This window comes from Barbatula barbatula (genome assembly GCF_947034865.1).
Source record: "Barbatula barbatula genome assembly, chromosome: 9".
Taxonomy (NCBI): Eukaryota; Metazoa; Chordata; class Actinopteri; order Cypriniformes; family Nemacheilidae; genus Barbatula; species Barbatula barbatula.
In genome coordinates this window covers 20,136,000-20,162,128 of record NC_136772.1, presented here as the reverse complement: position 1 = coordinate 20,162,128, position 26,129 = coordinate 20,136,000, and the positions used below count along the sequence as shown (strand labels likewise).

The window sequence follows — 26,129 nt, the reverse complement described above, 5'->3', positions numbered from 1 at the left end:
GCGGCTCCAGTCTTGTTGCGAAATGACAGACATGGATTTTGTTGAGCAGGTAGCTGCGCATAATGTGCTATGGAAGGCTGAAGATAGACGTAGACTCGTTCGGCGCCGTGTCTGGGTCCAGAGGCGCAGTCCTTTATTGTCGTTTCAGATTTCTGCCTCCGCTCGCTATGTCATAATCACGTCCCTACTACAGCAGGCGCCTGATTGATTAACGCGGCGCAAATTTTCGCCAAAGTTCAGCTTTTTCAACTCGCGCGAATAACGCGAATGCTCAAACCGCGCCGCCTCATTCGCGTGAATCGCACCGCAAGTAGGTCTATCGCGTCTTTGCATTGACTTAACATGTAAATCACTTTCTCTTAACGCTTCATTCGCGCTTAGCAGTGTGGAAATATTTCAAAATCAATGATGACGACCCACGCATGACAATCTGGATGCTTATGTCCTTGGTTTTGCACTTTGGAGGTAATTGGACACTGTGAATTTTGGCTTTGAAAAGTTTTGATAAGCACTTAAGATTGATTTATTTTTTCATAATACGAGTTGAAGTTGTTAAAAATAAAGATGCTGATATGTTCATTAGTCTCATTGTGTTGTTCTAAGAAAATTGCCACAAACAAAAAAAATTTTGCATCGGTGTCTGTATCGGCGAGTACCAGGGAAAAAGTAACGGTATCGTACTCGATCCTTAAAAAGTGGTATCGGGGGCATCCCTAGTAAATAGTGAGAAAATTTTCATTTTGAGGAGAACTGTCTCTCCAAGCGTGAGATTACAAGCACGCGCTACAGGGATGAAGACAAGCGAGGGCCGTGAGAGCCGGTGAATAATTAATTTGTGAAGATTGAAGGCATCTACTGTATATCTCAGGCTGAGGTAATGAAAAACGGCTTGTGAACATGACAGACAGAAAGGCGCTTGTCAGGAACTCGAGGAAATTATGTTTCAGGAGTCTGGCGGATCATGACAGTGCTGCAGTTGCCATAAATCTCAGCAGAGCCATAAATATCCATCTAACAGCAGCATTGCACGCATTCACACAGCTGCATCTATATTACACCCCACTGTGACTTCAAGAGATGCAAGACATGGACAAAAGCTGCATATTGCAAATCTAGACGTCCTTGCAAATTCGAGACAGGGCCCTGCCCACAGGCAGTGAGGCAAGGATGTTTGCTGTGGGAAATAGTAGGGCCTGGCTAGGACACCAGAGACACTAAAATGTGGAGAAGACGAACCACGTCTGCACCACATGCATGCATCATTGTTGAATGAAATCACTATTGTTATTTTATTGCACACAAAAAGTATTCTCTTCGCTTCATAAACGTATGTTTTAAACATTGTAGAAACATGGACTGTTTTAATGATGTCTTTACTAACTTATTGCACTATAAGTGTACTTTGCATTGCCATATATGGGAGGGTCAGAAAGGTCGCTGACCTCAGCTTAATTTGTGTTCTGAATATGAACGAAGGGCTTACAGGTGTGGAACGACCTGAGTTCCAACATCTTAATAGGGGGGTGCCTCAGGGCTCATTGCTTGGGCCGCTGCTCTTTTCCATATACAGTACATGACATCCCTAAGTGCCGTCATTCGGAAACATGGATTTTCCTATCACTCCTATGTGGATCATACACAACTCTACATATCATTTCAGCCTGACGATTCGACAGGTGACTGGCACGCATTTCACCATGCCTGAGTGACATTAATGAGGAGGAAGGACCATCACCTAGGGATGCTCCGATCCACCTTTTTTGCTTCCGATACCGATTCCGATACCTGAGATTCAGTATCGGCCGATACCGAGTACCGATCCGATACTAAGGTAAAAATTTTAAAGTGCACAATTACTTAATAAACTATGTGCATTGCTGTGCAAGACATCAGGCTCGACTTAACATAAATTTCCTGACCCCGTAAAACAAAATAACAAACTAATGATTCACAAATTTAGTAAATAGTTTATTAAACCAGCACCGGTGCAAAACAAATGAAAAATAAAACAAAAGTGTTCACTATCTTTGGACAAGACATTCAAAATTAAAGTGCAGATTAAGCAGCTGAATAAAACAACAGCTTCACTAGCTTGATAAACGGGTATAAATAAATGGAAACAAAATCTCTTAATAATTTTTAAGAAAGTGCAAAAATAATTAAAAAATCAATTCGCAAAAAAGCTGCTGAAATTGAGCAAAAAAGTAATAGCTTTACTGCTTTAGATATTCAAAATAACATGAATCAGATCTTTTTAATGCTTTAGTCACTAAAGCAAAGTCCACTTAACTAAACTAAAGTTTAGAGAAAATAAAATGTAACATCCAACACAGAAACAGATTAATAAAACACTAGCTTCCCTAGCTTAGTACAACTGCACATGTTTGTTGCATTTAACGTGGCATTTTGTGGCACAAATTTCTCATCCAACCAGTGTGCGGTTAAACTTAAAAGCGACACAGGGGACACGTCGCAGCTCCAGATATCTGTTGTAAAACTCACCGCATTGACATCTTTAATTTTTTCGGATATGTGTTTGCACACTTTTCGGTACAGTTCAGGTAGAGATAAATATCAGATAAATATTTACGCTTCGGCGTGTCGTACTGCGGCTCCAGGTGGTTTATAAGGAGTCTGAAGCCATTATTCGCAACGACGGACAGCGGTTGCACATCCATAACAATGAAAGCGGTGGAACTTATTGGCGTAGCTGTTGTAAAATAACTCCAAATGACAGATATTTTGGCTCGCTCCATGCCGTTCGCTGCTATATGTTCACGTGCACTACGTACAGAGCACGTTGCTAGCGTATGATGTCACACGTTGCTAGCGTATGATGTCACACGTTGCGCAAAGCACAGCCGCCCACGAGAGAGTTTAAGCGCCGGTGTCTCCATGAACTTTTACATCGTCTAGCACAAATTTTATGTCAGATCGGGTATCGGTGACAAATTGCACCGATACCCGATCTAGAATTTTATTACGTATCGACGCCGATACCCGATACAAATATCGGATCGGAGCATCCCTACCATCACCTGCAGCTTAACCTTGCAAAAACAGAACAGCTTGTAATCTCGGACGACCCAAAGAGTCAACACAACCTCTCCATTCAACTAGGCTCATCAACCATCACACCTTCCAGTTCCTGGGAGTGGTAATTGATGATCAACAAAAAAAAGAGGCAGCCACCCCCCACTCTAGGGGATATACATCACGATACAGAAAAGTAATCAATCGCAACTTCCGTTTCATGGTGACTCTAAAGGGAAAATTTACCCAAAAATGCTGTCATCATTTCCTTCCCCTTTTTAAAGCATGACTTTTTCACTTCTATTGTGCAGACGGAAAACGCAATTCATTCTTCAGACTTCTTTTGGGTTTTGCCAAAGAAAGAAATACCTAAATAAAGGTATATTTCAAACAGCCCAGAACTCTCCTGAAGATCCTGAAACAACCTCACAGTTGGTATTCATGTCTCCTGTGACAACTTGTGTTAAGATTGGGTCTCTAAATATTAATGAGGCAGACGATATTCTGTCAAGTCTTACACAATGAAATTCATAGGTGTTGTGGAATATTTAGAATTTTGTAATAAAACCCATATGTGAGACTTCAGGTGACTCCTGTGTGGTGTCCACCAGCTGCTCTTCATGACCCCTGTCCAATTAAACATTGTCGTATACTTCTCCCAAAAGACACTTGAACTGGTGCATTTGTCTCTCTCCTCGTCTTCACTCCACATATAGGTCTCTGGTACATTGCTTTTGTCGAAACAGTACAGATCTGTTCAATTTCTTTCCATCCCAGTCCCTCAGAGACATCCATAGAGGGGGTCTCGTCTCATTTTCTCATTACTCCATGTATTCCACGCCCCAGTTAGACTATGTCGGGCATAATCCCAGGCCATAATCAGAAGCTGGTTAATTTCTTTGATAGGCTGGCCTACGTTCCACAAATAGCTTTGGCAATAACCCTAAAATATAATCTATATACATGAGGACTTTAAGAACGAAAACATATTCACCCTAATAACCAGATAGTTAGTAGCTTCATGGGCAGGCTTACTTACAATCAAATAGTGTATGCTTGACTGTCAAGCCTTGTCATAAACCCTAACTGCTCCTTACTAAAAAAGTAGTAAATCACACGTTACACGTATCTTCCCCATAGAAGTCCATTATAAAGAAAGAGCTTAACATAGCCTACCGAAATAACATCCATGAAAAAAACGAATTTCTATTAAATTCAAATCAAAACCATGTGATTGAAAACAATCTTTCAGTTATCTTAAAGTGTGCACGCTACACGCGCAATTCACACAGGCAGACCGTAGCTCTCCTCATTCTGAACAACTATGCCTCTTGAACCACTTCTGTCGATCGAACGGTTTGTGAGTTATCGGTGATGATGTGAAAAAGCTACTTTCGCGAACTAATTCTAGGTTTTTCGACCGATCGGAACCAAACCAATGCAGATTACTTGTTTGGAGTGTGAATGTAAATAAATATTGAAAAACATTTGAAATTTCATTTCACGGTCGCTTATGGCACCAAAATTGTAAATGGGTGGAGCCTATCACATTAAAATGGCCATAACTCGAGATCTATTTGAGTTAAAATCATGGGGTTGGAACATATGTAACTATAGACCATCACTTCAAAATTGCAGCGTTTGGACACACGCTATAACAGCAAAAATGTCAAAATGTATTTAGTATGTCCTAGGTTTTTCAAAAAAATTAAAAACTGTCTCCACAGTACACATCTCTGGACTCTCTACGGCAATAATTATCAAAATAAAGATATTAAATTATATAAAATTCCACATACTACCTTGCCAACCATGTCCATCTCTTAATGACTACAGCATAACCATTTTTTTATACCTACTTCCACCAGGATAATTGATCATGTCAGAAAGCTGATCTGAAACTGGTTTCTTGAACATGACAATGAGCTTACTGTACTACAATCGCCTTCAGTCACCAATTCACAATGCACATAGCTTTGCTGAAGGAACGAAAAAGATGTCCAGGATAAATGGGAAAGGAAAACTTTTATGCAGCTGTGTCCATTGTACACTGTAGGGCCTTGCAGTCTGGTGCACTGCAGTGTGTATTATGTTCATATATATGTCTGTGTTTTTATGCATATTATTTCCCTCTGTATCATAAGAGTGTGCGTGCACTATATATTTCTGTGTGTCGTGTGTGATTGAGAGTTTGCATGTGTGTGTCTCTTTGTTTTAAACTATATGTACAGACAAAGAGGTATGAAATGTGTCTCACAGAACTTTGCTCCATATTTACACGTCTATAAATATAGCACATGCCTACTGGTTGTAAGATGCTGTATTGGACATTTTGTTAGCCAGCTTGTACGCCCCGCACGAGACAAATAAAGTAATATTACCAAAATCCCCTATCTTATGTGTATGATGATTTTCTTCGATCACTTGCACTAATGATTCGCGTTTATTTACTATTAAACACAGAATATGTCAACGAGAATGGCTCAATTGGGCACACAAAATACAATTTGTTCAGGTTCAAAGACTAGAAGCGAAAGTGCAAATTTGACAACACTAGTTGGACTGAGCGTAAATGCGACGTAATGACGTTTTCTGTACGCTTATAAGTATGTTAAGAATCGATTCTGAATCAAATCCTGAGGGACCAATCGATTCCCACCCCTAATCCCTACAATATCACAGTTATTGTCAATATCAGTATCTTGCACTTACACCCCTAGTGTACATCTAGAATGTTCATTAGAACTTGTTTTTGATGTGGTATCACAATTAATGTCGACAAATTTAGCCAAATTTCACTGGTATCAACAACATAGGTTTTGTCCTTGTAACAACCCCACTTGGATTCTAGGGATTTAACGTTTAAATTATTTAAGAAACAAGGTGAAGAGGGCTGATCTTGTGGTAAAGAAAATCCCACATGGAGGATGTTAACAGAAGAGAAACGGTAGGTATTCACAAGACAGGTCCCAGTTGATACTGCAGACTGCCAACAATGTAAAGATCAAATAGTTATATGCAAAGCACCTCTCTACGGATGTGCATATGGAGCAGATTCTAATGAGCAGGAGTCAGATCAGCTGCTTACTCACATTGAATGTATCCCTCACCTTCCCTTTGTGTTTCCTCTCTCTGATCGCTGCTGAATTATTCCCTTTGATGAACCTAAACACACAAACACAGAACCTGCAGAACTACCCCAGGTCCCTTTGAATGGTGACACCTCAAGGTCTGAAGCGGTGGATCATTTGCTGCTCGCATCAGTCAACACCATGTTTACCAGCCATTTTATCATTTTACCAATGTTTAGAAATTACATTTACAAGTTTTAGTCAATTAGCCTCCTGGCTCCTCTTTTCTGATCGATACACAGAAGATCGCTCATGTGTCATTCAAATGAACAGGTAAACACTGGCTGCGGTCCAACTGTTCAGGAGGGTGAATGTTGAAATCCATCTTTGAATTTACCTACGTGCACCACTGTAGATCACGTAAAACGGCCTTTAGTCTCCGCTAAAACTTCCTCGATTCATCACATGCAAATTCACGCACTCAGTCCTCCATTAAGACATCATCTGAATGACAGTTTCACTTTAAAGCGAATAGAGTTTTCCCCTTCATTGAGCAATCACAGGGGAAGTAGATGCAGATACTCTGAAAACCGCTCATGCAGTGAAATGGCAGCTTGTGCACAAACGGCGTGATTTTACACATGCCTTTCAAAAGCAGAGCCATCCTCACCGGCCTAACATTTCTCCCCCTTCTACCTCCGCTATAATAGGGCCCTCATCCAAAAATAGAACCACGATTCTGGGATGAAAGCGCAACTGAGAGAACTGCGCAATTAGCTGTAAAATAAAGAAAGGTGCGCCTACGGCTGCGTTTACATACTCAATAAATCAAATGAAAGACGGCAGAGCTATATTTAGAAAGTGAAGCACTGTGACGTTCCCAACAGATATAAACAGTCTTAAATCAAATGGGTTTACAAGTTCTGCTGTGACAATTAAGATACGACTTCAAAAGGCACAGCTGTGATACTGTCGAGTGAATATTGCTGTGCTTGCCCTGTAGCCCTTAACAAGAAGCATTCACACACAGAGATGCAGCACATGCCTGTCCAAAAGTATATATAGACGTCACTTGGTTGAGAGTATTGGTTCAAATGATACAACTCGACCACAAAGAGATAAGACTGAATTTAACTATGATTTTGATTTGGTTCCTTTAAAAAATTTTTACAATACATTTACATTTAGTCATTTAGCAGACGCTTTGTTCCAAAACGACTAACAAAGACGATATGTCATAAAGGAGCGATAATACAATAGGTGCTAATACAAAGTTACTAGTTTCAACAAAAGCTAGACCACTACATGTTGAGAGAGAGCGAGAGAGAGAGCGAGAGAGAGAGCGAGAGAGAGAGCGAGAGAGAGAGCGAGAGAGAGAGAGAGAGAGAGAGAGAGAGCGAGAGAGAGAGCGAGAGAGAGAGCGAGAGAGAGAGCGAGAGAGAGAGCGAGAGAGAGAGCGAGAGAGAGAGCGAGAGAGAGAGAGAGAGAGAGAGAGAGAGAGAGAGAGCGAGAGAGAGAGCGAGAGAGAGAGCGAGAGAGAGAGCGAGAGAGAGAGAGAGCGAGAGAGAGCGAGCGAGAGAGAGCGAGCGAGAGAGAGCGAGAGAGAGAGAGAGAGAGAGAGCGAGAGAGAGAGAGAGAGAAAATAGTGCATTAATACAGAAAGTCTTATTTGTTACAACCACATTTAAGGCAGACACAGAACAATAATTTTATTAAGATTTAACAACGTAATATACAGCCTTTTCATTACATAACATTCAAATACCACACATTGTCTAAAAACAAATTGGTCCCACTGGCATCATGTTCCGTGGGACGCTCTTTATGGTATATTTGTAGTCTAATGTTATCATCAAGCATATGTCTGTCCGTCTTTAAATTTTAAAACCGGTCGAGGTGGGAAAGGGAAGGAGTCAGACTTTGGCAGATTTTGTGTTGAAGATTTCCTTTCAGTGCATCAGGTTGCCGACCCCGGTTCTATGGCATCGAGGAACTTTTGAAGCACCTTTTTTTAAGAGTGTATGGGCATAAACCAATGCAAGTCAATGGGGATCAATGGTTTTCGGTTACCAACACTTTTCAAAATATCTTCTTTTGTGTTCTGCAGAGGAAAGAAAGTCATACACGACTCAAATGACAGGAAGGTGTGTAAATAATGACAGAATTTTCATTTAAAATGTGAACTATCCCTGTAAGCATTTTGTATGAATCTTTAATTCATTAAAAAAATTAATGAGACCATTCAGTTTGTACGCTTTACACTCCATATTACACAAAAACAAACCTTCAGTTGTCTTTAAACTGCTTCCTTAAATTTATCGCCATCACTTTTTAGAACATAAAATGCAGGTTATTGTAAATGTTTTACGTAGGATGAATTCAAATGAAGTCAAACAGCTCAACCTGATCATTATTATAAGCTTAGCGTTTGGAATTGGAGCAAGGAGACAGTTTACAATCTTTTACGTATTTGCTCATTAACTCTATTCATTTTTAACCAAAAATACGTTTTGGATTGCAACATTTTCTTAAATGAATGAACTGCCAAGCCCCCAAACCCCCCCAAATAAAAAAACTTTAGCCACGCTCCACCCATCCCCCGCCCCGATGAAATTACGTATCGTCAACCTCACACGACATAGAAAGATGTGACTGAAGAAGATTGCCCAACACTATTGATGATACAACACTATTGATGATATTGACATTGCCCATTGTTTCAGTCCTACTAAAGAAATCCAGTATCCAACACACCCTCTCTTCACCGATAGCAGCCATTATTAATGAGGAGGCTCTTTAGTTTTTATGACAAAGTGCAAAAGCTAATGTGGTCAACAAAGCTGACACTTGAAGGTCAGTGCATTGTCAGATATAGCCCCAGAATACTAACTCATCCCACAATACCACAAAGCAGTTTTTTGTTACTATGGTCCTTTTCATGCTTCCCGGCAGGGGGTGGATAAGCTTTGGGGTGGCGGGTCATTACGTAACCCCTGTGTGTTATCCTGACAGAGCAGACGGTTGTGGAGAGCGAGGTTAGGGTCCAGAGGAAAGACAGGAAGCTTCTCGTTCGAGCAGATCATGTTCTGACCTCCTGAAGGGCAGAGCCTGGCAGCATGTCCGTGTGCAGCATGACACGCTGAGGCAAAACTACACATACGCCTGAGACAGCAAAATTTACATCCTGCACCTCCCTCTACTTTCACCTTTCCGTCTAACTTTCCATCCATCACTCAATAACTGAAGCAGGGCCCCAGACTAAATATTGACCTGGGAGTCACTTGCTCCTAAAATGAAACATTTAGGTTAAAGAGACGGTTGACATCAATGGCAACTGCACTTTTATAGCAATTTTTTGTCACAGTTGCAATGAATACCTGCAGAGGTTGTTATCCAACCTCGTCTCTTGATCTATTTCTCTCGAACTACTGCTGAGAGTCTCTCTATGTCTTTGGCTCTCTCTTGGTCTCATTTTCCATCTTTATCTTTCAGCAGATGATGTCATTATAAAGCAATGTGCCAACTGAACAAGGGCTGGCAGGGGACTGGATTGCAGGATTTAGGCACACTAAACAAGTATTCGCGTATCCTTGTCTTTTGACATCACCCAAGAACAGCAATGGCTCAGGCAACGAAACAGAACTTCATTTACACACTCAACTGCCGTGGTTCGAGTGATTCTGGGGCAACGTAGAAACACACTTGGGGATTGTTTGTCTGCTCCCCCTCTGCTTTTCTCAGTTTAAGGCGCACCGCAGCTGTCACAGGCCTCCATTCCCATTGCCTAATAAGCCAGAAATGCAAAATCTGTAAAAAAAAACGATTTGCCAACCAAACGTCTGCGATGGAGAGTCTTTTTATTAGAACCAGCACTCTATAATTACCATTCCACTTCACTGAGCATCGGCCCGAGCAATTAATGTGTCATCCAATTAGCCCGCCAGGAGATCTGTTAATAGCCCAACATTGTTACCATGCAGTTGACTCAAAGCTAGGTGACGCTCATCCATTTTCACACTCAGGTTAGCCAAATTAATGTGCAAGGTTTAATTAACCTTTATAAATATACACTGACTACATACACAAAACTTTAATTCGAAGGGAATTTGTTACACCAACCAATGCAGAGTGACCTGGGCAATTCCAATGTAATGGCAAGGCGAGAGACTGCGACTAAATTGTCGCATTTGCAACATTTTCGAGATGGCGCACGCATGTGCGAACCGCATTTTTGGAGTTTCTTCTAGTTGTTATTTCATGTGGAAAGACTAGAGGTCGACCGTGATGGGATTTATTCTGGCCGATGCAGATTTTTTTTAATCAGGCCAGCCGATAGCCAATATATGAGCCCGATTTGTTTTAGCCAATGTGTGAGGCAGGTTTACACACACAACATGACCGCATTACTAGAAGTTGCTGTTTGCCGATTTCTTGAGCATGAGGACGAACGACTATTACGTGTTGTGTGATTATGAGGAATATTGTCCTTAATACACAATATAATCATCGTAAGAACATAACACAAGGCCTTTTATTTTGCTTTAATGTGTAACACTGTAAACAATTAAATATATACTTTTTGACAAGCACAATTTCTGTTCAAATTAAATCGGATTACAATCTCTCTATTTGGCAACAATCAATAACAAAGCTTCTCAGCAGAACCAAATCTGCTCTCATCAAGTAACTTTTTGGTTTGTATCAGTAATTCAGTACAAGTAGAGCTGCAACTAACGATTATTTTAATAATCGATTAATCTGTCGATTATTTGTTCGATTAATCGATGAATCGGATACAAAATTTTAAAAGCATTCATTTTCAACCCTTTATTGAAAAATAGAACTGACATTGCAAAACATATTTCAAAAGCTTTATTATTACTTATTATATTATTATTACAGCTGGCTGTGGTTTACATGATGCATTTCCCATCAAGAAGCCTCTCATGGTTTGGTGTTTTTTTCTGGAATTTTTTCGGGTCTCTCTGATGGTCTTTCCTCTACCTCCGCTCTGCTTTTTTAATTTATTTTTTCTCCGCTATGCTGCGCGGCGCGATCAACTTTTTTTAGTCCTGTGACACACTAGATGCGTGGCGTGAGCGTCTCAGAAGCCTGGCGTGACCGTTTTTAAATCGGCTCCCATGTTAACAGGTTAGAGCTTGCACACTGCCTGCGTGAGACGAGCCGCACGGAAAACGCGTGCATGCTAGGAATTGAATCGACGCCTATTTTTCACGAGACACGCAAGCGTGTTGGAAGCGTTTCCAGGCAAAATAGAATAGGAAAAGATGTTTATATGTAATTTTGTACACGAATACATATTAATGAATGCCATTTTGATGTTTGAAAGCTAATCATCATTTATTTGAACGTATTTTCAAATTGAATTTCATTAAACCAACATCTACACGTTACGGGGTTTACATGTCCACTGTAGAAAACATCAGGACTTAAATCATGTTTATAATGCATTTTTGGAGAAACAACAAGTGAATATTGAAATAAATTATACATTAATATTCCTATTAAGTATGAGATATTATTACTAAAATGTTGCAAATGAATACTCCAATTAACTACTTTTTTCCATAAAATCTTCCTCCAAGAAAATGCTTAGGCTATATCCAATGAAAAGATACATTGCATTGAATGGGAATATTAATTTATGTCCATCTTAAACACATATTGCATAAAGTAAACTCGTGCATCAATTGATTACGTTACATCTTTAATAACATATCTGAGAATCATCTTAATACGAATTGTGGTTCGTATTAAACCCCAAAATGTATTGGTGACTGAATTATTTTTGTTTTTTATGCTCTTAACAATGTGATTAAAAAAGGAAAAAAATATGACACACTACAATAACAACGTAGTCTAGTGTGTCATCTGAGTGACGGTCCAACATCAGGAAATAAAGCTACAAAACATTTGGAAATGTTATTTAAATAAACAGACAGCCTACTTACTCATTTTTCGGATTTTGGAAGGTGTAGGTTATGTGAAAAAAGTTTAAACATGTCGTGAATACAAGACCCTTGTCTGTCGGCGGCCTCCCTCTATGTCACCTATAGCAGCAGCAGCGCGCCAGCGCCGCGTCAGGCACGGTGCTGGTGTGCAAAGATACAGAAAACACGACGCAGCCGCCACAGAGCTGACACGCAACAGAAACGCCACGCTCACGCCACTCAAACATGTGGCGCGCGTTATAGTCGCGCGATACAACGAATCGATAATGAAATTCGTTGCCAACGTTTTTAATAATCGATTTTTATCGATTTTATCGATTCGTTGTTGCAGCCCTAAGTACAAGTAATCGGTAAATAAAAATATGATTTAAAGTGTGCCCCCAAATGTTTTGCTTGTACTCCTAAAACTGTCAAAAACAAAGTATATTCTGTACAAGTTTAAACAAGCAACTACTATACCGCTTAAAAAAATGACTGGCGTGTGTGTTTTCACTGGCCATGAAGTCATTCCTTTATTACATTAACCTGTACATATCCACACCCTTAACTTAATGCTAATGTAGGAAAGTCATTAGACTAAGTTTGTTTTGTTAGGCTTTTTTGTTAAATTTGTTACTGTGCATGAGTGAGTATGCATACAAATAAACAGTATGCTAGCATACCATACTAACAAAAACAAAAACAGGAGACTTGGCGGCGGCAGCTCAAGGCCCTTGTGTTTGCACTGTAGATTCAGGTCAACTGCGATCCCTTGTCGCTCTTCCATTCATACTCAATTTTCCATTCTCATAGTGCAGATTTACAAGGATTAACTCCTCCGTTTCCAGCGTATTAAATATATTTAACCGTCAAATTCTGCCATTGCATATCTGTATTTTTAGTAACAATAATGAATATTTATAAAATGTTATTTGCTTTATCTAAAATGGTTTAAAGACATATTAAATCCTTTTCACTGAGATTACCCTTAAAATTGAATAAAACTAGCTAATAAAAGCATACTTGTTTTGCGAAAACATGCTGGTCTTAAGTTTAAGCGGGGTTAAACTGGGATTTGTTATGTAGCGGGGCTCAGTGGGGAATTTTGAGGGGTGCATATACGAAGCGTATAATATTAATTGACAAACTGTAAAATTTAAGATGAGGGCCCTCTGCTATAACAATAATAGCAGCTATTTGTAATTTTTTTTATATATCAGCATCGACCGATATCCGTGTTTAGCAGCGCCGCTTAAAGTCAGGCACGTCCGCGGGCAGCCACGTATTAGTGGTGCAGTGGAACGTGCTACAGCGCATGTGAAGGACCCCAAGCTAAAATTTTTGGAAGATTCAACAACAGTCCAGGGAGATAAAGGCAAGGCTTAAATTCTGATATTTCAAAGTCCCTTGGCCATATATTCACTGTATATTACTAGTAACCTATGAAGTTTTGCGTCACTTAGTCTAAGAAAAAACGAATAGGATACAACTGTCAGGAACTGGCATAATGCAAAAGCTGGTTGAAGTTTGCTTAATTGCAGTTAACTTTAAGGACTGTAGTCGAAATCTATATGCAGCTTGCTAGCTAACATATTAGCCCCAATGTTATAAGTTCTGTTTTATTTTTCCTGTATGGGAGTCTGAAGCGCGATTGAGGACTACGTTACCCAGAGCTGTCCTGAACTGGAGCAGCCCAGAGCGGTGTATGACATTTGTTCAGAAGCATGGTTTGATGCAGACAATAGCCGGGTTTCCATCCAACTTATTTGCATTAATGAAAATTCAGCTCAAGAATATGCGCATCTGCGTGTGCTTCCATCAACTTTGTAATGCGAATTAAAATGAACATCAGCCTAATAAACTGATGTGTTCTGACCAATGACTAATATATATATATATATATATATATATATATATATATATATATATATATATATATATATATATGTCGCACAGTTATTATAACGCAGGGAATGGTTTCTGCTCGCACATGGTTAATGTGCGACCGCAAGTTGGGTTATTACGTTGTATATAGATACGTTTTTATGCGATTATCAGTGTAAACATTGACAAAAATGGTAAAATGGCCTTCAGAGTTCATTCAGACACAAAAATGCTGTCGTTTTCAAAAACTTGCACTTTGAGACCCGTCTCCATAACACCAGAAGAGCCACACACTGGCTGGGAGCAGAGCGTGACCGTCAGCCTTTGTGCGCCCCGGCCCAATTTAACCCTTGCGTTTAACCACCAAGCACAGAACTACAACAGAGATGTCTGGAAGCAAATTTACAAAGCTATAAATGCCTAAAGCATTTAATAGCATCTGCTAACCGTTAAACTATAAATTTCACTGATGCATGAGTTTTTCCCCTTAGAATATCAAGGAAAGTCTAACCAACAAACACACAAGCTGGATTCTCCATTTGTGGCAGAAGGCCAGGCCAGAGGCAATTGCAATCTTTGTTAGACCTGGAAACTGATGGTTTGACAGTACTGGGTCTTCAAAAGTCCCCCAAGGAAACAGTCTAACAAACCCACAGCATAGCCGCATCAGCAAATATCTTCATGTCCTACCAAGGGTGGCATGGGGTGTGCAGGGGGTGATCTATTTCCCTTAGAACCCTCTTCACTCATGAATAAAAAGTGTTTATAATCTTATATATCCTCAATGCACAGTATGGGGGGGGCGCCAGTTCTTTAAATGGGTTTACAGGGGGGCATGACCATGAAAAGGTTGAGAACCACTGTTCTATCCCAACTGTATTTTATTTATGCGTACACAACGTGAACTGGGGTTGGTTGCTTGATGTCTTTATATCCAAGGTGGCTCTTTGCAGAATACGCTGAAAGTATTCCAAACTCGAACATTATATGGAGCTTTATGGCAGACTCCCAAAAGGAAAAGCTGTGCAATAAAAATCACTGATGATGTTAGAAAAGACAGGGTGGAGGCGAAAGAGACAAAAAAGAAGAGATAATAGGATTGTATATCAGGCACCGTCACAGTTTCTAAGGAACTGTGTAAGAGTTTAAGCTGCATTGTCCTCCGAAAGGAACTATGAGATCAGAGATTTCTCAGATACAGTAGCATTGCCGCAACGATTTCAGCCTCACCCATGTTCAAAGTTCACCTGGGAGGGAGCAGGTTACCAGTCATATAAGTAAGAACATGTTAAACTCCTTATCTAAACACAACTTAAAGGCTTTTTAAACTTAACAGTTTATTTTCTAAATTGTTGCTATGTGACGCCATAGGAAACATGTATGGTATACTTTTCATCTACCCAAATGCACTTTACGTTTGCTCCCAAAAATATTTCATTTTCCTAAGTAATGTTTCATATAGTGGAAAACATCCTTTAAAGGGATAGTTCACACAAAAATGAACCTTATCACTGTTCCCTCTCCCGGTGTAGTGAGGTAGGCAGGACGAGAGCCGGGATTCCGGGGATTCATAAGAGGACGAGCGACAGGCCTGGTCCTCTCTGACTGAAAGTCCGGTCACTCGTCCTCTTATGCTCCCGATCTCCTCCTTGATGATAGGCCTCGAATCCTGCCTACCTCAATACACCCAGGTTTCTACTAATACACTTTAGAAACAGCGACGACAAAACGTTTTCTTTGTTTAATCTCCAGAGGTTGGCTAGTTGTACAATTTACAAAGTTAGCTTGTATGTGCACTAAAAAAGGTTAAAGTTACCTGAAAAACAACTTAACTTGTTCCCTGGGTCCTGATTAGAAGGAGATACATTTATGCAGAGTTAAAAAAAATTTAGACACATACCCAAACTATAATCCGTACAAAGACAATAGTTTATTAACTGATATAATGTGTGCGTTGTAAATGCAAGCATCTTTTGATGATGGTTTCTGTGAAGTCCGCTAGTTTTATTGTGTTTAACTACAACTTTCGTCATTCGTTCGGGCAACGGCAGCTGGTATGTGCTAGAATGTCAGATTAGAGCCTTAACTCTATTGATCCTGGCACTCAAACACACAGCAAGATGATATTTTAAACTCCTTATGTAGCCGACACCGCTAATTTGTATTGGCCGCCTCAAGTTTTCCCCTTGATTTGTCTCAGCTGATGCCGTGACGTAATCGTGAGGTCGGCTCAAAAGGGGTCTATAGTAGGAATAAATCTACAATGGTGAGCCAGAATTGTGTAGTTTCCTACATTCTTAAAACTATCTTATTTTGTGTTTAATTTTAGGGAGTATTTCTAGGGTGAACTATTCCATTAAAACAATTTACTTTTTGCATTCACATGGCAATATATGAAATATTGATTCAGAATTGATAAAAAAGAGACACACTCATCATCCCGACATAATACGCACCTTAGCAACAGCCCTCAGATAAAAGCGATTGTTTTCTTCTTAGGGATGCCAACCACTTAAACACTATTGGATTCAAGCAATCAGAAAACCAATTGCCTTAAATGACCTGGAGCAAAAGCAGCCACCAGCAGCGCAAACAATCCCTATGTTGAAACACTTAATGCACAAACAGAATCATATTTGACAATGAAAGCACATCAAACCCTCTGCTTCAATTTCCTGCATCGTTCTCTCTGTCCCACTGGTGCGTTTTTATTTTTTGTGCGACTCTTTCATGTGAACTCCCCCGTCTTACTCTCTCTCTCTCTCTCTCTCTCTCTCTCTATTCCTCTCGATCTCTTCCTTTCCTCTCGTCTTTTTTTCTCTGTGGTTGACAGCACAAATCAGCGGTCTTGACCTGCATCTTAGAGGCTGACTGTGACTGGTCAGGCCTTGAGCTCTGAAACTCTGAGTAAGTCACAGATATCCATAAACAATCCGTCACAGTTCAACAAAGCCCCTGGTCAACTACTGACAGTCTATTAGACTCGCTCTCCAGCATATGGCCAAGGTCAACAACAATTGCTTACTAAAAAACTTAAGTGAAATTTGTGACAGTCTCATTTTTGTTCATGTCAAATAAATTATTTTGTTGTAATCTGACTTTGATCAAATGCTGTTTCATTATTGCAAGATAATGTGGATATCATCTGTAGCTCTCTCCTACTTGGGTAGGTGTGTAATGCAACCATGATTTAATCGTTTAACAGTCACGAAGTCTTACGGCAGTGAACCAAGGCCCACCCTCTTCTGATGGACAAAAAACTCAAAGCTAGGCAAATCAGAGGGCAAGCTCAGATCTGGCTCAGAAGTCTTTGAATTAGCAGGGAAGAGGAGCCACCAAATCTGCTGTCCGCGTTGAGCCGCACAGAGCACTTAACGGTGGTGTTAAGTTTCACACTTTTGTCCCGCACACCCGGTCTAGTCCAGAATGGCCATTTTCGCTGAAGAAATTTAAAACCAGTCAGTTAAGTGCAGGCGACCCGTGATGACAGCTGAAGAAAACCTTCTGAAAATGAATTAATGATAAGTTCAGTGTGCATGGAAATAGGGTGCTGAGGAGAGGGGCTATCTCTGCATATTCTTTGGTGCGGGACTGGAAAGGTTTGCCATTTTTGAAAATATTTTCACAAATAAGTGAACTGTCAAAAGCGTGTGATTCACTTCTGGCAGGGAAACATTAAGGACGACGGTGTTCTTGCAAATGCAATGCAGTCACATGTGTCTTTGACTACATTTATATGTGGTTTTAGTAGTCCGATAACAAAGCCTAAGAGGATCTTGTTTACACCTGCTTTTAGCCATGACCACTTATAACCAGATCGGCAAAATCTTACAGGAGTAGTTCACACCAAAAATAAATTAATTTTTGTTTACTCATCCTTATGTAATCTAGGGCTGAATGATTTTGAAAAAAATATTTAAACAATATTAATATGCTATAATTTCTGAAGCACCTTCCTAATGTATTTTTTGATAAAGAAAATCAATAAATCATGGAAACCAATGCAATATTAGACGGATTAACCATAAACTATAGGCCGGGTTTAAAATGTAATTAGTTGATGCATGAATTGATTGACATAGCCATGTAAAAATGTAATAATTGTGTAATTATTGACATAAAGCACTGAAAAATAAGCTTGCTGTAACATGAAAGTCATTTTTCACGGAAACTAAAGTGCAGATTAGATCAAATATAATACAAAACTGTAGCTTTACAACACTCCGTAATTGGATAATGCAGAGTCACTGTAATAAACATATGATAAACATTGTGCATGATTTGCACTTAAACATTGTCTGTTAATTAGAGAAATAAACAATTAATTTATGTATTTCTTATATATTGTATTTTACTATTGTGTAAGTGCTACATGACGTTAGTAGTCGTGCCTCTTGATGTAGCATTAATGTTAGCACACACAATACCTCATCCACACAAAACTGAAAAATTATTTTCAACACAAACGTCCGAAATACTACTTCATACGTCCAACTAGTTGACCTTGTCAAGCATGAGAATACAGCACGTTTAACATTGTAAATAAGTCAGAATGCATGAAACACCGTTGCATGCCCCCATTTAGAAGAATCCTGGACTCCAGTGGGTTAAAACATTTCTTCTAAAGTGTAGCAATGGGTTTGTGTAAAAACATTGTCGATATAGGTACAATATGTTGTTTGAATCAGACTGCAGTCTGCAGACCTGTTAGACTTGTGGCAATTAAGAGCATTTTTCTGGGTTGCTCAGGAAGATCATCTATAATTTGTTTGTTGAATAAAAAATACACCAGAAAAATTTGAAGGTTAAATAATCTTTAACTAATAATAATAATAATCTTAATATTTTTCAGGGGGAAAAAGAGAGCTAACTGTTACCTTGTTTTCTGCAGTAAATGTTTTCATATAAAAGCTGTTGTCCACTTTTTGCCTTTTGTTTCAGTTAGGCCTGCACGATTATTCTTTTTTAAACCGAAATCGCAATTTGAAAGGGTGCGATGTTCAAATCGCAAAAGCTGCGATTATTTCGATTTCGAAATTATGATAAAATGCACCTACGTTATTTTGACAGTTTGCTAATTCAACCAATAGGGGGCATTTTAAAACTGCACATGCTATTGAATTAGCAAAGAACGTCATTTGGAAAAGATGAGTGCGAGCGGAAACGGCAGTTCAAAATCGCAACAAAGTAACGTTATGTCTGCTGAAGAGCAAAGTCCTGCAGCAGCAGACAACTTGGTATCTAAAAGAAAAAGCAACGCTTATGGTTGGAATTATTTTGGATTTTGACATCCTGACGTTCTTCAAAAGCAATTGCTTTGTAAAACATGTCGACCTCGCGAGGCAACACAACCAATCTCTATCAACACCTGCAGAGGTATCACAGACTATTCTATGAAGAATGCATGGCCAAAAAGTCCACAGATTAACCCACTTTGTTGCAACAACAACCACAACTGACATCCAAGCTAACTTTTTTGTTTCGTTTCGTTTGAAAATTAAACACCCTACGACAAAACTTCACAAAGGTACGGCAAAATAACAGACGCCATAACAAGGTACCTGGCTAAAGATATGGTGCCGATTAATGCGGTCACAAAAGATGGTTTAAGGAATCTTATCCTAACGCTCGATAAAAGATATCACATTCCCTCCCGTATGTTTTTTACTCAAGCTATCGAAAAAATTTACTGAAAGAAGTGGAATATTACGCGAAGACAGTTGACATGTGGTCCAACAGGATAACTGAACCCTATCAAAGTCTCACTGTACATTTTATATGTGAGGATTTTGAATTAAAGAGTTGTTGATTACAAACGTTGTACTTTCCCATTGACCATACGGGAGAAAACATTGCTTCTGCTTTGATAGATGCTCTAGCTGGCTGGGGTTTGAAAGAAGGGCAGGTGTGCATCACCACAGACAATGCAGCTGCTAACTTAATAAGGGCAGTGGAAAACAATGAATGGACCCGGCTTCAGCGTTTTGGTCACAGACTCCATCTTGCTATGTCAAATTAAAACTGTTAAAATAAATTAAGCTACATAACTGCACCAGCAATTGATGGAGAAGAGAATCCCCTGGTCTGGTGGAAGCAGCACCAGGATAACTTTCCCAGATTAAGCAGGTTGGCTTGCCTATACTTCTGTGTTCCTGCCACAAGCAGGATTTTGTTTATACTTGTTAATTTAACTATTTGATGTTGTTATTCTATTTTGCATCATGACAACTTTATTTAAAAAAACATGGCCCCAGTGTTTAAGTGGTTTAAAATAAACAGTGGCATAATGTTACAATAGTTTGTGATTATGCTTGGTCTTTCTTTAATGCATGCTGTGAAAACAAACACAACAAACCTAGCTCTTTTTTTCAATAGTAGTCAATCGCATTTTAAATCGCAATATTGGTCAGAAAAATCGCAATTCTGCTTTTGTCTCCAAATAGTGTAGCCCTAGTTTCAGTCTTAATTTTCATATCTAGATACGGTATATCGCATAATATATCGGTTATCGACTTCCGATGTTAAAGAATCATCTGTTATTGTTATCGGCCAAAATGTACATATTGGTGCATCCCTAGTGTGTTACGTCAGACTAAACAGGCAGATATCAGCTGTAACTGAGACATCCTCTCAAACACTGTATGCATACTGTATACTGTGTGTAGCATATGACAAAAAGAAATGACAAAATCTGCTAGAAATGAAACTGGGTCCAGTACATGGTAGTATTAGAAGGCACCAACTCACAGTAAGAGAAAAATGTGCTTTATGCAAATGTATGTTTAAGACAGACAACACTGGAAAGCCTGTTAAAGTTGTGGGTTCAGCCAAAGGACAAGTCTTGTTTAATTTCCCTGTGAGATTTCACACAACATAGACCTTTTTGCTAAAGATTTCCAAAACTGCTAATAGTTACCCACGAGAATGTTCCCTGTGGTCAACAAACCTTGTATAGTTAATGAAAACACAATTAACCAAACAATGTCCTTGTTAAATAAATTGCTGTTTAAACGGTTGTACCTAACGCCCATGCAGCAACCCACACGAATAAAAGTTTAGCATGGGAAACAAAGCTTTGTGAAACAGTATTTGCAAATGCAAATGAGGGAGGCCTGAATATCAGCTATCACCATCCTTTGTTGACACAATCAGTCCACAGACATATCAAATATAACAAGCCAAATGGATGGGATTTCTGCCAGCAAACACTAAAAATAAGTGGGACACTGCCCTCACGATCTAAATCATCTGCAAGGTTTGTACATTTAGATACTTTTTTATCTTCTCTATGAAGGCACTAAATATTTCACCTTGAAAAAAAAACTATGTTTTTGCTGATTTAGAGGAACACTGAAGTCTCTTGAATAATGGCCCATGATCTCTTTACCAGTCAAATCTCTTTAGTCTGCCCATGTGACCTATAAAATCTAGCACTGGAGTGAAAATCATACTTGCCGTTTCAATCTCATCCAAACAGAGGAATTACACATTACGACAGCACCATATGATGTGTAAATCCTCTTTCTCATCCACAGACTTGGTGACTGACTCCGCTCCACAAAGTTCGTATTGTTAAATGCAGAGGTCGACCGATTGATCGGCCAGCCAAATAATCGGGTCGATTTTTGAGATTTTTTCATTATTAAGCATTGGCCGACTGTGCCCCAAATTAGCAGGCAAGTGCATCTGTGAGCAGCTAATCGTTGTTGTGGAACACGCCGCGCGGCCTCTTGCTGCATAGCACTGTGAAGACTTAGATTATGAACATTTGACTAACAGCAGTGTCTGCCAAGAAACATAAACCAAAAGCATGCTTCAGAACAGTGTGAGAAGGTGCTTAATGTTTTGAGCAATGTATTATTACTATGAATAATAGTGTGTTCACACCAAACGTGAATGAAGCGTTCAGCGCGAGTGAGATTGAAAAATCTGAACTTTGGCCAAACTTTTCGCTGCGTTAACCAATCAGGAGCTTGCTATAGTAGGGCCGTGAGCGAGTGGCAGAAGCCCCTCCCACGATGCGAACTCGCGCCTATAATGAAGCGAATTTCACGCACAAATGATGCGTGTAAAATGTAAATGTTCACACGTCCAACTACACGCGAATAGCGCGATTTACCGCGTTTGGTGTGAACACTCTATAAGACTGCTATCTTGTACCAAGCAATAAACACTTCTTCTCTTAAATCTTCTCTTAGATCAATCTTTCTAGATGTCTTTAATAAATGTTTCATTTAACGATATTCTGTATCACTTATTACTTCATTCGATTTTATGAGATGAAGGCAGAAAAAAGAAAATCAGCCAAAAAGATTTTTGGCTTCGTCCAGAGAAAACCCATATTGTTCGACCTCTGGTTAAATCAGCCCTGTGCTCAACGGCCCCTCCAGATTACAAATGATTTTAATAAAAACAACAAAACCTTTAACTGTCACATGTGTTCTGTTTTCTCTGGGGCAGACAATCTGGCCCTTACTTACGAAGCAACTTATTTTAAGATTTCATTTTTCTGTAGGACAGCATGTCATAAAAGCAATTCCGTGCTGCAGATTGCAAAGTCTGTTAGAGATGCGATGTTTCAGATGCTAGTGTTTCTCACCCAATGTGATTTCCCCATTCTACCTCTATAAAATCAGCAAGGATACGACTGGTCTTTTCAAACAAGGCTCACAAAATGATACATACTACAAATATATTTCAGCTGACATGTACCTGGCATTGAAAAATGGCAAGTCTGAACAACCAGCATGTGATAAATCAATACATTTACAAAATACTAAACCACAAACCATCAGCGGCCACAGCGAATGCTTGCAAGACATCGGCAAATCCATAAACACTGCAATTATAGCCTTTTATAGAAAAGTTCACGTATATTTAAGTCAAAGTTCAGAGGGAGCCAGTTGCAGTGAGGTTAGCGGAGACGCACACAAAACACTTGCCTTGCAGGATTTCTAGGCTGGATGCATTTACCATCAACCCTGAACTATAATTTCAAACAAATCATGTCTGAGACTGCAAGGCCAAACATGTCTGCAATTAACAGAATTTTCTGTAAATCACCACATACAACATTTCTAAACAGCACGACAGCCCTAACAGATTTCGAGATCAGATCAACTCGCAATAATGCAGCTTCCATGTAAAAGGTCTTGGCAATATAGATGGCAAGGCTCGGATGGGGTATTCCTTCTCTGCAAAAGCACAATGGGAAAGCAAATTGAGAGCTTTTACGGAGCAGTCCTTTGATTTGAGACTGGTGCCTGGTACCGACAGAGTACACAGCAGCACATTCCAGAGCCGGGTCCAGAAAACAGCCCGATGTAAGTGATTCACGCATTTCTTTTGAAAAGTGGCAGAATTTGATTTTTGCATCGCGCGAGGAGGCACGCAAACACTGGTTTCTTAACAGGAAAGGAATGCGACTTACCAGGAACACCAAATGTTTAGGAATGCATACCTGTCACTGAAAGCGAACGCGCTTGTGACTGTGAAACGTCCGGAGTGGGTGTGATGAGAACAATGCATAACATTAGATCATTCAAAAGCGTTGGGCTTTCTCACAAGTTTATTGATACAGAACGAAGCGAGAAGCGTATCCAACGGAGGATGAAAACACATCAATACTATATAGATTTAGGGTTCGCAAATGTGATGAAAATATGACTCGAGTACTATCTCTACGTGGCAAGTGTAAGCTGGCTAGTGCTTTCAATTCTCCAAGGGCGATTCTTAAGAAACTATAAAAATAAGATTATCGTCTTCAAAGTAGCCCAGTATTTGAGCCACTTACAGCACACAGGCTGAGCGGGTGAAATCCTGACTGCTGTAAAATTCAATTATCGTAATGCAGGAAAGTTTGTGCCTGTGAGACGGAAAGGAATACAGTCAAAACAAGACTATTAATGTTGAAAAGCTGCATCGACACCATGATGTTTTCGTGTTTACAGAAAGAATCGTAAATCAAATTATAGTTCTTATAGGTGAATTAATTACTATTTGATGCCTGAATCCCATCACAGACAACATCACTAATCCAACTCCCCCACAAAGTAAAGCTCGCTTCATAAGAGCAATACACGTCTAATGCAATCGGCACATATAAACATTAAACAACGTTAAACATTCACGTTTACGTTAGACACGCAATACAAAGCGTCAAAAAGCTTTGGTTGTGAATGTGAACGGCGCGTGCACTGAACATTTAGTGAATGACAATAGGCATCCGAGCAGCCATCATTTCATTCTTTCTCTATTATGATCACAAAAATGGAAACGCGGCGTCCCGTATGATCTCCACCGTCACGATGTGTCAAATACAACAAGTTAAAGAAGCTGCTTTTGAGCTCTGTCGCGGTAACAGACCTGTTAAAGACACAAAAGACGAGAGCGCGAAAGAGACAATCACTTTTGTTTCTTTCCCATTTTGCATTGCACCACACACACCGTTCCCGTCGCGTGCAACGTATAAAAGCGATATCGATACAGGGCACGATACAAACCGCGGGTTTTGCGCTCGGAAAGCACACCGGGGCAACTTTAAGCGAGCGATCCATAACTCCGGTTTATATTATGTCCGTTTTCTCTTACCTTGATGTAACTCTTGACAGCTCAGGGTTCGGGACAGCCGGGAAGAAATACGCACACTCTGTGCAGACTCGGTTTACGTATATTAATCCGTTTGAGTGGGTTTTTGGTCGTGGGCCCTGCCGCTGTTCTCTCTCTCTAACCTCGATGCGTTCAAGCTCTAGCTCTCGCAGCGGCGCGAGTCCATGCGCGGGTGACGTCACCCGCGGCGCGGACGGAGGCGCGAGAGCGCGCGGATGGAGAGACTGGGAACGAGTGGTTTCAACATGTGGAAATGAACCGAGGACCGCAAACTTTACAGAGGCAAAAGGTGCGATTTGTGGAATTTCATAACGAGTATTAAATTCAACATCATTTTTATTTCAAAAGGTGCAACGGTTTAGATGACGAATACATCGGACGTGTCATATGATGTATATTTCATATTTATCATATACATTAGCATAAGAGAGATTTACCTTCATTGTTCTTCGTTCTAAACTTTTTGCTTAAAGTAATTACTAAAACTTAATTATATTTTACTATACTGAGACTGTTCTTTTTCCTTTAAGGTTTTGTTAAAAGTTCTGAATGTTTAATCATGTATTTGATCATTTAATTCGTTTTATACGCTCATGTCTGGTGCCAATGCCTGGCGGGATGCAGTAAAATGTCACCTTGTCGCTGTCACGAGTCTGACTCGTGTTTTTATGAGTTTCTGTCAGATTGAAGGACAAAGCTTTATCATCTCAAAAGAGCTGCAATGCAATGACCAAGAATGTTTGGATGTGAGCAGTTGTCTTTATCCACGGTGCCATTTTAAAGGGATTAAAAGTGTATGTTGTGAAACTGCTAGAAATGGACTGAGAAACAAAGCTATATCATTTTGAATGGGAACTGTAATAGCACAGGCAGTTTACAGAGATATAGCTTCAGCGCAAGTTCTGCCGGGAAGACTCAATCTTGCATCATCCACTACCAATCAACACCTAACCAATCACCTCCCAACATGGAACATAAAAGATCAACACTTACCCCTTTCTACGTCTGCAGTCTAAGCAACGGTGATTCACCCCCATCCTCCCCACCACCACCAGGAGGTCCCTGTCCATATAACCCCAAGGGGGGTTGGCTACGCCCCCGTCTTCATTTTAAGGGGGGAAGTGGAGGACTTCATGGCCCTCTGGATGCGAGCCACGGACAGGGCCTACTCCAAAGAAACTCAATATCCATATTTACCATAACCATATATTCTGTTTACCAGCTGTTTAATTAATGTTCAATACTCAACAGTTTCTTTCTGGTATAACTAAGCTAACAAGTCACCAAACCAGCAGAATACAACAGGTTGTACGTAGAAGTACTTGGAAAGATCCCGCTATTGCTTGGTTCACGTTTTGCTAATTTGAAATAGTTGAGAAACAGTAAACAAGGGACACATGCACATTCTATCTGGTATAACAAACAACGTAAAGAGCATTTGAGCCAAATGGTAAACCAAGGCAATGTCCCTTCCCGCCAGTTTAATCTGTCCAATCTGACTACTGAACATAATGAATGTAAATTATTCAACAGCTAGCCTCATTCCCACTCATCCAAAGAACACAACAAGGATTATCTAAAG

General features: G+C 39.9%; 1 protein-coding gene across 1 annotated transcript in view; it reads right to left on the bottom strand.

The window, feature by feature from the left end:
- Positions 1-24,742, bottom strand: part of nck2a (NCK adaptor protein 2a) — a 56,485-nt gene extending 31,743 nt beyond the window's left edge. Inside the window, exon 1 of the mRNA XM_079464963.1 lies at positions 24,530-24,742. The gene's annotated coding sequence lies outside the window, so the exon portion shown is untranslated. The remainder of the gene's footprint in view (positions 1-24,529) is intronic.
- Positions 24,743-26,129: the final 1,387 nt, after the last annotated feature.